This window comes from Gymnoscopelus braueri, assembly GCF_963280865.1.
Source record: "Gymnoscopelus braueri genome assembly, chromosome: 12".
Lineage (NCBI taxonomy): Eukaryota > Metazoa > Chordata > Actinopteri > Myctophiformes > Myctophidae > Gymnoscopelus > Gymnoscopelus braueri.
The window spans coordinates 20979151-20991684 of NC_137614.1; positions in this window are offsets into that span (position 1 = coordinate 20979151).

Consider the following 12534-nt stretch of genomic DNA (forward strand, 5'->3'; position numbering starts at 1 on the left):
TCTGTCTCTCTTCACAAACCTGATTCAAAATCTATGCAGTGGTTCTCAACCTTTTCAGTAAGTGACCCCCCAAAATAATCATATTTGAACTGGGGACCCCCACTTTGTTTCACTCAGTTCCACAGATAAATATTGTGAAAATAGCAGATATACAAGCCCTCTCTTCTTCTTCTTCTTCCTCTCTTCCTCCCCTCTGTCTGTCTGTCTGTCCCTCTCACACAGTGGTTCTCTAACTTCACATTTACAACTGAAAGTACACAAATGGAACCAAATGGACCTGATTCAAAATCTATGCAGTGTTTCTCAACCTTTTCAGGCCGTGACCCCCCAAAATAATCATATTTTAACTGGGGAACCCCCATTTTGTTTGACTCGGTTCCACCGAATATTGTGAAAATAGCAGATCTACAAGCTCCGTTGTGGTCCCGAGTCCCGACCCACAGGTTGAGAATCACTGGCAACTAGCAGTGACGTCAAAACCAAAGGGTGGCAGGTATTTTGCGAGAGAAATAAGCAACCAGGTCTATGAAAACAAAGTTTTATATAGAGATAGCAGTACATATCTTACTTTGTTAAGGATTGTCAACACAGCAAATCAAACGTATTAGGAGCCGATCTACAAGCTCGGAGGTTATGAGCTTGTTGATTGGCTATTTGCGCGCACACACACACACACACACACACACACACACACACACACACACACCTCCTCCTCTCATGGCTCTCTCGCACGGATCAGCGGATTCACGTCTGTCGAGGGACGACGACGATGGGGGAGGGGGTCTGGAGAGGGTGCGTTTGTTTCAACAGGGGAGGGGGTCCACGTTTTCCTCGAGGGTTGATGATCGTGGCCTGGCGCTCCGGTCGGATCGGCTTTTTGTTTTGTCTCGCCCACTCGCCCATCTCTCCTCTGACACAGAGGAGACTTTTACAGTCTTGTTTTTTTTTTTTTGCTCGCTTCGGATCAACGGGCTGTTTATGAAGCGCTTTCGCACGCCAACATCCTGGAGAAAAGATCATCACCCGCGGGCGTGTGCACATGCCGAGCACGTGCGCGAGAATCTCACGGGGACGCGCACCTCCGCCGCTCACGGTAAGATCCTGGGCTGGCTCTTAGAGCCAGCTGATGTACTACTCCGTTTCGCTTTGTAATGGCGGACCATGTTACTGGTATAGAGGCGGCCGGGCGGCTCAGACTCCTTTGTAAGAACGTGCTTGTGTGATCACTTGACCGGATCATGTTTTTTTTTCAACTTCTACGTCATCTACACGAAAGATATTAACCCCCAAGCTGCCAGAGGACCTTATGTAACAGAAACTACTGAAAAGACCACTTCGCGTAGATCTACGCGATTGGCACGCTGCAGCTTTATTTAGGATCACGTAGATCTACACGATTGGCAGGCAATGTGTTAAGACCTGGAACGCATCTGAGTCATTTTTAGATTTGAGCTAAAACACATTCTTTTTACACTTTGGCTATTCAGAAATAGCAGATATACAAGCTCATAGTGCGGCACTTATGAGCTTGTAGATCTGTTATTTTTGAAAAATCGTGAAAATGTGTGCACATCTTTGAATATTTATATTTTTAAAGCGAACATTTTTAACTCAAATCGTTGCTTCTGGGACCCCCAGGAACAAAATATTTTGAGATGGGGGTCCGTGGCCAAATACATATCATTTTGGGGGTCCTTGACATGAAAAAGATTGAGCACTTCAGGTCTTAATGGGTTAACTAGAACAATGACATTCTCCAGGTGGTCTGGAGGTGTGAAGAGATCTCTGGCTGGGGAGCAAGGGTGAGAACGGTCAAACTAGACGTAAAATAAAAATAATAAGGAATGGTATGAGTATGGCTAATTTAGAAAACGTTTCAGTTGAAAAAAAAAACACAGATGATTTCAGTCGGATATTTAGGAAAAATCATGGAGCTTCTGAGAGCTTCATGAGAAAAGATAATCCACTTCAAAGTCTCAAAATCGGTCAGATTGACCGCTTAGACATGCAAGTGTTAACTAGTCTAAGTGAAACCTAATGGACCCGTAGCTTAGTGTTAAATTAACTATGGAACCAAATGGACCCGTAGCCTAGTGTTAAATTAACTATATGGAACCAAATGGACCTGTAGCTTAGTGTTAAATGAACTATATGGAAGCAAATGGAACCGTAGCCTAGACTTAAATTAATGACAGTATATGGAACCAAATGGACCCGTAGCTTAATGATAACTTAAATATATGGAACCAAATGGACCCGTAGCTTAGTGTTAAATTAGCTAGTCTAAATGGAACCAAATGGACCTGTACCTAGTTTCAATTTAACTATGGACGCAAATGGACCGGTTGCCTAATGTTTATTTAATTATACATGGTATTCCCAGCTGATCTGAGGGTGGCTCCATTTCAGTGTGCAGCTTGTCCGTCATTTCCGGAGTAAAGAAGTCCCAGTAGCAGTGTTGCCAAGTCCACTTATTTACCGCAACTTTTGGCTTGTTTTTCGAGGTGAGATTTGGCTTATTTCTCTCGGAAGAGTTGGCTTGTTTTTGGAGGTGGGTTGGCTTATTTCTCTCACAAGAGTTGGCAACACTCACTGCCCAGCGGAGACGCTAATTCACAGCAGCTGTGAGACCTGTAAGCTAACAGCACTGACAGTGATGTCACTGTCAGTGACTAGTCTTGATATTTATATTCTACTGCCTACACATACGTCATGTCCTAGTATGAGCGAATAGGGGAAGGGAATCAACGTCATGTGATGCCTTTGTTTGACCCGGCCAAAATTCGGATGTGTCTCAAAGAATATGATTATTGGCAGAATCGCGGAACGTTTAGAATATTTGGCGGTCCCGTTTACATTTTTTCACAAGATTGGTTAGTACTACTATTCACCATATGTTGCACTGTGACGAAATAAACCCAAACAATGTTCCGTAGTGAAATTCCAATGGTGAAAGCTGTGTTGTTTCACCCGAAAAAGTAATGGCGGATTCGGCCACACCCCGAAATACCCGTATGTGTGTCTCAAAGAATATGCTATCTACACCAGTTAATAGTATTTATGCCATCCTTAACATGTCCTAAACTGTGATCGAGATATGAGCAAACTACCCAGAGACAAGAACAACAACTAGCATTCTAAGGTAAGCAGCTCTCTGTCTAGTTAGCCTGTTAGCTACGATGTTGTTTTCAGTATGGAGAAATACTCTGTTACAATTAAAAGTTATGCTCACTTCTTATGACAACATTGATGATAATTAAACTAAAAACTCTTCACTGTACATCTGTGAATATGCTGTGGATTGTTTTCTCTCTTCCAGACATGTTCCAGGATCTTTGTGAAGCAAAGCTTTGAAGATCTCAGTCATCGGGAATATTTAATAAATAATGTATACACACTGTTGTACTGTATGTATATTGTAGATTGCCTTGATTAGGATGAAATCTGGTTACATGATATAGTGAATTAATATATAATGAACACAGCACAGATAACTGCTATAGATGGCATATGTTTACGTTCTGGACTAGGTTGACATGTTTATGTATTAAAGGGATACTTCACTTTCACATAAAATAAACATTAAAAATATATATAAAAAAATGAAAGAAGTTATGGCAAAATAAAGGCCCCCTCACACATTAGTAGGACACTCTAATGCGTGAGGGGGCCATGAATTTTCCATTACTTTTTTCATTTATTTTTAATATATTTTTTAAATGTTTCCCCGGCCCGAAAGTGAAGTATCCCTTTAATTGTAAAAAAGAATAATAATAATGTTTATCTGTTCATAAGCCATGTTCAATAGCATTTTACTAAAATGCTATTGGCAAACATGGCATATCAACAGATAACATATACTGGGGATAGTTCATGTTTATTGTGGATTCTGTCAGTTCTGGACTGGGTTGTAGACATGTTGATGTATTATAAAACGTTATGTATTTCACATAAGACAACGGTGTCTGTGCTCATCATGACATTGGAACAGTGAAGTTGACGTCTGACCGATTCAGCACAGCGTCCTGATCTGGCTTCTGGAGTTGAAGGTGAACAGGTTTGCTAGGATAGTCATTACACTCGGTTCAACGCTTGCCTTCAAATACATACAAAGCTGTTGTGTTTGTATATTAGCACAAAACAAACTGTTGCCGTGGAGAAACTGGTAAGACTAGTCGGTGTGGGATCGTCACAACATTTCCCCTTATCAGATGAGTGTCATGATGTCATCACTCACCCAGACATGCTGAACCGTCGAGAGCGATCTCGTGGCCATGGGGACAAATGCACTTGAAGCTGCCCTCCGTGTTTAAGCATTCTCCTCCACGGCATAGCAGGGGGTTCTGCTCGCACTCGTCAACGTCTGGGAGAGGAGGGTGACGACACGCACGCACACACACACACACACACACACACACACACACACACACACACACACACACACACACACACACACACACACACACACACACACACACACGCACACACACACTCAAATGAATAACCAAAATAATAACATTGCATTTGTTTTGTGTTTAATCTGAAATTCAACCAAAGGCAGACCTGGATCATTATACAGTACAGGGAAAAACAACAACAACAACAATTCAAATAAATTTGTATATGTGAGTGAAGTATGTATGTGATAAAGAACAGTTATCTTTAAAACGTCACTGAGTGTTTCTGTGGCGCTGAGGGGTCTGCAAAGGCTCAATGCCCCACAGGGCTTCTAATTAACTCTTTGCCTGCCATGGACACGTTTCTTCGTCGAACTTTGCCAAGGCCCAGCCTGCCAACGACAAGTTTTGACGAGTTTTGTGTCTTCAGTGGTTTTCCAGCAGATGGCGCTGTTATCTATCCTATGAATGATGCTTTCACTGCCTGATGATCTCTCTACATTGTCCTCAGACGAGCCCTCCATCGGAGTCTCCAGTCATCTCGGTTCTCCATACATCTGGCCAGCTCCTTTGTGCTTTCTGCACCAGCATCTTTCCTTAGTACATCCACGTAGGTAGGTGTGGGACGTCCTCTTGATCGATGCCCGTGTGTTGGTTCCCACAGTACGAGCTTTTTGACCGGGAATTCTCGGTGCCGGTGGCCGGCTAGTCTCATCCTCCTGACTGCTATCTTTTCTGATACACTTGGTAGTGCCCCGTACAGACGCTTGTTGGTAATGTGCTCGTCCTGGTTGATGTTCAGTACCACACGTAACATTCTGGTGTAGCACCCGTCCAGGGACTTCTGTAGGGCTTGCTTTAGTGTCCAGCATTCACAGCCGTAGAGGAGAACGGACTCCACAGTTGCAGAGAATAAACTGATCTTGATGTGTCGGGAGGTTGGATTTCCACACACTGGTCATGCCATTAAGAGCTCTCCAGGCAAGTGCTTTCCTCACCTTAAGGTCCTTTTCTGTGGAGCCGACCCATGCGCTCAGGTATTTAAAGTCACTGACCTCCTTTAGCACAGTGCCTTCTGTTGTTGTTAGGGGCGGATGTTCTTGGGGATGTTATAGGTCATGACCTCGGTTTTCTTTGCATTTAGCATGAGGCCAACCCTAGCACACTCTAACTCCACTCTGGACAAGAGCTCCTGTGACTGCTTTACGTGGTCTGATAGCAGGCAGATGTCGTCAGCGTAGTCCAGGTCTGTCAGAATTTCTGCAGGGTGTCTCGTTGACCTTCTGGGCGTGATAGTGAAGCCGAGCTTATGCTCCCTTCCTTTCATAGCTTGTCTCAGAGCATAGTCCAGTACTGTTATAAAAAGGAAGGGGGCTAGGGTGTCACCCTGCAGCACTCCGGTTTGGATGTTGAACTCCTCTATGTTACCGTCGGGCGTTGTCACTTGGGCTCTCGTTCCCGTGTACATGGTCCCAATGGCTCGGAGTAGGTTGGGAGGAACATCGTAGGCCTTAAGTATTCTCAACATCATTCCTCTGTGGATAGTGTCGAAGGCAAGGCCTTCCTGAAGTCGATGAAGCACAGCACTGCCGCCAGGTTGTTCCTCTTTACCTCCTCAATGATCCTCCGTAACGCAAGGATCTGGGCTAAGGTGGTTCTCCCCTCTCGGAATCCGTTTTGGTTTTCCCTGAGGTGGGGGTCGATAGCACTCCGTATCCTGTTCAGTATCATGCGGTTGAACATTTTCGCAATGATACAGGTCAGGCTGATACCACGGTAATTGTCAGGCTTTGAGAGATCCCCAGATTTTAGTACCGGGATGTGTGAGAGAGACCATATTTCTGGCATGATGTTTCCAATCAGAGCTTGGTTGCAGATCTCCAAGATGACATCATCAAGATTGCAGTTCTTGATTACCTCTGGGGGAATGCCGTCAGGTCCAGCACTCTTCCCCTGCCTCAGGGAGGCTTTGACCGTGGCAAATTCCCCAGCTGTGAAAGGGCCGTCATCAATGTTGAGATCCCTCAGGACTGCAGGTATTTCCTTCTCGGCATCTTCCACTGTCTGGTGTGTACCAAGAAGGTTCCTGAAGTGAGTTAACCAGTTGGTCACTCTCTTTTGGTCTGTTTCCTGCAACCTGTCCCTCTTTCAGTCTTTTCGTTCCACACATCTCATTGATCACCTTCCATGATTCGCTGTACTGTTGTTCTCCCTGAGCAGCTTCCACTCTGCGGACCTTTTGCATCAGCTCCTCACCTCTGATTTTGTCATACTCAGCAAAGAGAAGTCGCTTGGCCTCCTTCAGTGTCTCGCGTTGTTCTGCGGTCGGGTCTTGACCAGCTGCGTGGCGTGCGTCCTCCACTTTATGACGTGCTGCTATGACATCCGGGTGTTTCGATCTCGTAGGGCTTCTGGTCTTCTGCATCACCGGTACACGCCTCGCTCTTGCTGCCTTGTTTGCCTCCATGAACTTCATGTACACTGCGCCCGGTTCCTCCTTCACATCTTGTATGTGAACGCAGTCCCTGACCTCTGCTGTGTATCTGGCTTGTAGTTCAGGGTTTGTGGAGAAAGTCCTCCAGTCATGGCGTACCCTGGGGCTCGGTTTTGGGATCCTAAGGCTCAGCCTCACTCTCATGGATACCACCCAGTGGTCAGAACCCACAGAGTTGAAGATGTTGTAGGGTTCCGGATTCAAGATGGAATTCATACATTTTCGCCTCACTAGTATGTAGTCTAGTTGACGTCTCATACCAGTAGGCCGGTCCTGGAAGGTCCATCTTTTGCCAGTTATTTTCCTGAATATGCCATTAGTTCTAATGGGGCACGGTGGCACAGTCGGTAGTGCTGTCGCCTCACAGCTAGAAGGTCCTGGGTTCGATTCCCGCAGGGGACGCTGTGGGCGCTGGGGGCGTGTTCTCTCCTCCGCGTCATCAGTGCCCATACCCTAGGTGGGGTTGGCGAAAGGGCCTTTCTGTGTGGAGTTTGCATGTTCTCCCCGTGTCTCCTAGGGTAGGTACCCTCACAAAAACATGCAGTAATCCTGGTCACTATACTGCCTCCCCCTGGCCAGCCGGGGCGCCTGATGGAGGGGAAGGGAACTGGTTGGAATAACGTGTTCCTTCCACGCGCTACGTCCAACCAGGGAAACTCTCCCCTGTCAGGTGACAAGAAGGTCAGTTGGCTCTCATGCACTGAAGGAGGCATGAGCTCGGCCCTGGCCTCCCTAGGTTGGCAGAGGGAAGGTAGTGCCCAGGATTACATAGACAATTGGCACTGGGTGTAAAAAATAGGGTTACAAAATCGTGGGATAAAAATTTAAAAAAGAAAATATGCCATTAGTTCTTGTTCCAGGAGTAGGGTGGCAAGGCATGCTCCATTCCGGTTTGTGTCTTCATGGAATGTGTAAGGTGCGTCCTTTTGACCGAGTCTTGCATTGAAGTCACCCAGAATCGCAAGAAAGTTGTGAGCAGGGACGTTACGGACTGCTGTTGCCAGGTCCCTGTAGAACTTCTCTGCTTCCTCAACTGACGCCACGTTGGTGGGTGAATACACTGCCATGATGGTTGTTACTGGGCTGCTATCAAACTCAGCAATGAGGATCCGCTCTGAGAATCGGTGGGTTTTCCGGAGCGCCTTGCGTGCCCGAGGGCTCAACAACAGCCCCACACCTCCGGTTGCTGCCTGGGCTTCGTTCCGCCATGCCGAGGAGGGGACGAAGGTGTAACTCTCAACCCTGCAGTATTTTATGTTAATTTCAGCGTGCACCCTTCTATGCTCCTGGACTCCTAGGATCTCCACTCCTCTGCTCTCTACACAGTGTGTGAGTTCCTCCAACCTCCCATCTTCTCTGACTGTGCATGCGTTGAAGGTCCCCATTATAAATGGTTTCCTGCAACGCAAGATTGCATTAGACCGAGTTGTTGTTGTAGTTGTTAGACCGCTGTTTTCGGACTGAACCCTCCCTTGCGGGTTTGGGGTCCAGTCGTCATGTTGTCCCCCATGAGGAGGACCAGCACTACGGTCCGCTGCGAGGCTCCTGCGGACTCCCGCCGCTGGAAGTATAGGATTTGAAATAACTAGACTCTCCATGTTGGGCTTTACAATGCTATAAGGACTGTGGGGTGCAACTCTTCACAGTCCTGGTTTTATTTCAGAGTGTCCTTCTCCTAGATGGGTTGCCTACCATAGCTATGAGCCCCAACTGCCCACGTTATTTGCCCATAGCTGGGACAGTGGTTGGCGGGCGCCAGGGCATGTCCACACGCCGGTGGGCCTGCACACCTTGCCTCTGGGGCCCACTGTTGCTCCGAGATCCCCTACAGTTTAACCTGGGACCTCACGGTACCCAGTTACCATGTGTGGCCATGGGGAGGCACTGCAGGAGTCTTGACGGTGGAGCGGCTTTGTACCGGCAGAAGGAGACTTACGCACTCGGCTCCTCTTTTCACCCTCCATGAGGAGGGCTAGCCGGCGGCGGTAGCTGAAAGCAGAGTTGCAAGCAGAAGCAGCATGCAGCATGCACTAACTACAAGCAATAATACTACAGATCTACCGCACTACGCATCACACAGCCCTGCATGCGAGCATGACAGACCCGGAATTAAAACAATAAAAGCTTGTTTACTTCCTGTTTATTTCTTATGGGGAAATGGCTATATCTCCGTTCCTCTTGCTTTACAGCAAAATCAAGCCTCATTCAAATGGCCGCAGCTGTGCAATGGATTACCCCTGGCAGATTTATTTTCTTCCCTATATTACCGGACCCCCGTGCCTTTAATGAGCTGATCTCTGTGAGGACGGCGGTCACGTAGAATATTCCATGATTTTTCAAGGTACAGTAAAATCGCTCTTTTTCGCTGGCAGCAGTGGCACATTATTACACTCTGGCAGTCAAAGTTAAGACAGTTAGCCTACAAAATTAAACTCTGAAACTCTCTCTTTCTCCTTTCTCTGTTTGTCCACCTATGTCTAAAAATGTCTTTCTATCTTAATCTAATTTTTGTATCCTCTCTCTCTATCTCGCACACTTGTGTGTGTGCGTGTGCGTGTGCGTGTGCGTGTGTGTGCGTGCGTGCGTGCGTGCGTGCGTGCGTGCGTGCGTGTGTGTGTGTCTCTTTATTTTCACTCTCTTATATACACAAAGCACCACAGATTTCAGATTACTTCAGTCTTCTAAACAATGTGTTCCAGGCATGGTGATGTTGGCCCCAGTGCTTCAACCAGAGCCAGTGGCCCCAGACGGAGGGGTGAGATGGCTAGGTTGGGACCTTGGGGCTGGGACCTTGTGGCTAACCTTCCCTACACTTATTTAGAGAACCTTTTATAGGGTTGGCACACTCCTCCATGCTCAGATGTTGACCCTTTAAACAGGGTGTGAGGGAGAGTTGTTATGCAGATCAAGTTTCCCCCATCCAATCTCTGTACGCCCAAAGCGAGAGCTGTGTCCGTGTGCTCGGTAGTAAGTCGGATTATTTTACGGTGGGGGTTGGCCTCCGCAAGGGCTGCGCCTTGTCACCTATCCTGTTTGTGATATTCATGGATAGGATCTCGAGGCGAAGTCGTGGAGGAGAGGGTATACGGTTCAGTGAGCTATGGGTTGCTTCACTGCTTTTTGCAGATGATGTGGTCCTGATGGCACCGTCGGTCCGAGACCTTCAGCTCTCACTGGATCGGTTCGCAGTTGAGTGTACGGCGGCTGGGATGAGGATCAGCATCTCCAAATCTGAGGCCATGGTTCTCAGCAGTAAACCAATGGATTGTGCAGTCCGAGTAGGGAATGAGGCTTTGCCCCAGGTGAAGGACTTTAAGTATTTCGGGGTCTTGTTTACGAGTGATAGGAGGACGGAGCAGGAGATCAGCCGGAGAATCGGAGCAGCAGGGGCGGTATTGCAGTCGCTGTGCCGCACCGTGGTGACGAAAAGAGAGCTGAGCCAGAAGGCAAAGCTCTCGGTCTACCAAGCAATCTTCGTTCCTACTCTCACCTATGGTCATGAAATGTGGGTCATGTCCGAAAGAATAAGGTCGCGGATACAAGCGGCCAAAATGAGTTTTCTCAGACGGGTGGCTGGCATCTCCCTTACGGATATGGTGAGAAGTTCAGTCACCCGAGAGAGACTCTGAGTAGAGCCGCTGCTCCTTCTCTTGGAAAGGAGCCAGCTTAGGTGGTTTGGACATCTAGTACGGATGCCTCCCGAGCGTCTCCCTAGGGAGGTCCTCGCTGCACGTCCCACTGGGAAGAGACCACGGGGCAGACCAAGGACCAGATGGGGGGATTACATCTCCACACTGGCCTCGGAACGCCTTGGAATCTCCCAGGAGGAAGTGGCTAATGTTGCTCAGGAGAGGGAAGGCTGGAGCTCTCTGCTGGAACTGTTGCCCCCGCGACCCGACTCCGGATGAACGGTTGAAGATGGATGGATGGATGGATGGAGTTTAACCCCTTCAGTTCCTTCTAGACTAAATATGATTTCATGTGAACCGTTCCATCCTGGTTAAGCATATAACTGAGCGTTCTGGTATAACCGGTGACAGGATTTGTCGTATACGTGCAGTGTGTATAGTAGCATGTGAGGATTCTTACCCATACAGTTCCACATCATCATGACGCCTCGTATCTCGTATCCTTCGAAGCACTCGCACCTGAAGGCTCCCGGTGTGTTGACACACGTGCCTTGTCCACACAGGTCCGGGGAGATGTGACACTCATCGATATCTGGCAGGGGGAAAAGTAACAATGTGATGGAATCCTTCTCATCTCAACTACTGCTGCTGTTTCTCCCGCAAAGAGGTTCATTCTGAGAGTGCAACACACTTGTTATATGCAGAGGTAGATGTACAGTATATAAATGGTTTAAACCATAGCACCGTAGTTTAGACGTTTTAATGATGTGTGTGTGTGTGTGTGTGTGTGTGTGTGTGTGTGTGTGTGTGTGTGTGTGTGTGTGTGTGTGTGTGTGTGTGTGTGTGTGTGTGTCACTCACCCAGACATTCTGACCCGTCGATATCGATCTTGTGGCCATGGGGACAAATGCACTCGAAGCTGCCCTCTGTGTTGAAGCACTGTCCTCCACGGCATAGCAGGTGGTTCTGCCCGCACTCGTCAACGTCTGGGAGGGGAGGGTGAAGACATACACATACACATACACACACACACACACACACACACACACACACACACACGCACACACGCACACACACACACGCACACACGCTCACACGCACACATGCAAATTAATAACCAAAATAATAACATTGCATTTGTGTTTGTGTTTAATCTGGAATTCAACCAAAGGCGGACCTGGATCATTATACAGTACAGGGAAAAACAACAACAAACAGCAACATTTTCACAGATAGCAGAACATTCAGAAACATAATTGCGTGTCAAACTAATTTCACAGGGCAGCTGAATGGGCTCTCTTGTGTGAATGAAGTATGTGATAAAGAACAGTTATCTTTAAAATATCATTGAGTATTTCTGTGGCGCTGAGGGGTTCGGTCTGCAAAGGCTCAATGCCCCACAGGGCTTCTAATTAAGACAGTTCTCTCTTGTATATGTGAGTCAAGTATGTGATAAAGAACAGTTATCTTTAAAACATCATTGAGTGTTTCTGTGGCACTGAGGAGTGTGTGTGCATCTTTGAGTGCGTGCGTGCGTGCGTGCGTGCGTGCGTGTGTGTGTGCGTGCGTGCGTGCGTGCGTGTGTGTGTGCCTCTCTTTCTTTTCCCTTTCTCGCATATACACAAAGCACCAGAGATTTCAGATTACTTCAGTCTTCTAAACAGTGTGTTCCAGGCATGGTGATGTTGGCCCCAGTGCTTCAACCAGAGCCATTGGCCCCAGACGGAGGGGTGAGATGGCTGGGTTGGGACCTTGGGGCTGGGACCTTGTGGCAAACCTTCCCTACACTTATTTAGAGAACCTTTTATAGGATTGGCCCACTCCTCCATGCTCAGATGCTGCCCCTTTAAACAGGGTGTGAAAGCGAGAGTTGTTATGCAGATCAAGTTTCCCCCTTTCAGTTCCTCGTAGACTAAATATGATTTCATGTGAACCGTTCCTTCCTATAACCGGTGACAGGATTTGTCGTATACGTGCAGTGTGTATATTAGAGTGTCTTGAAAGCATGTGAGGA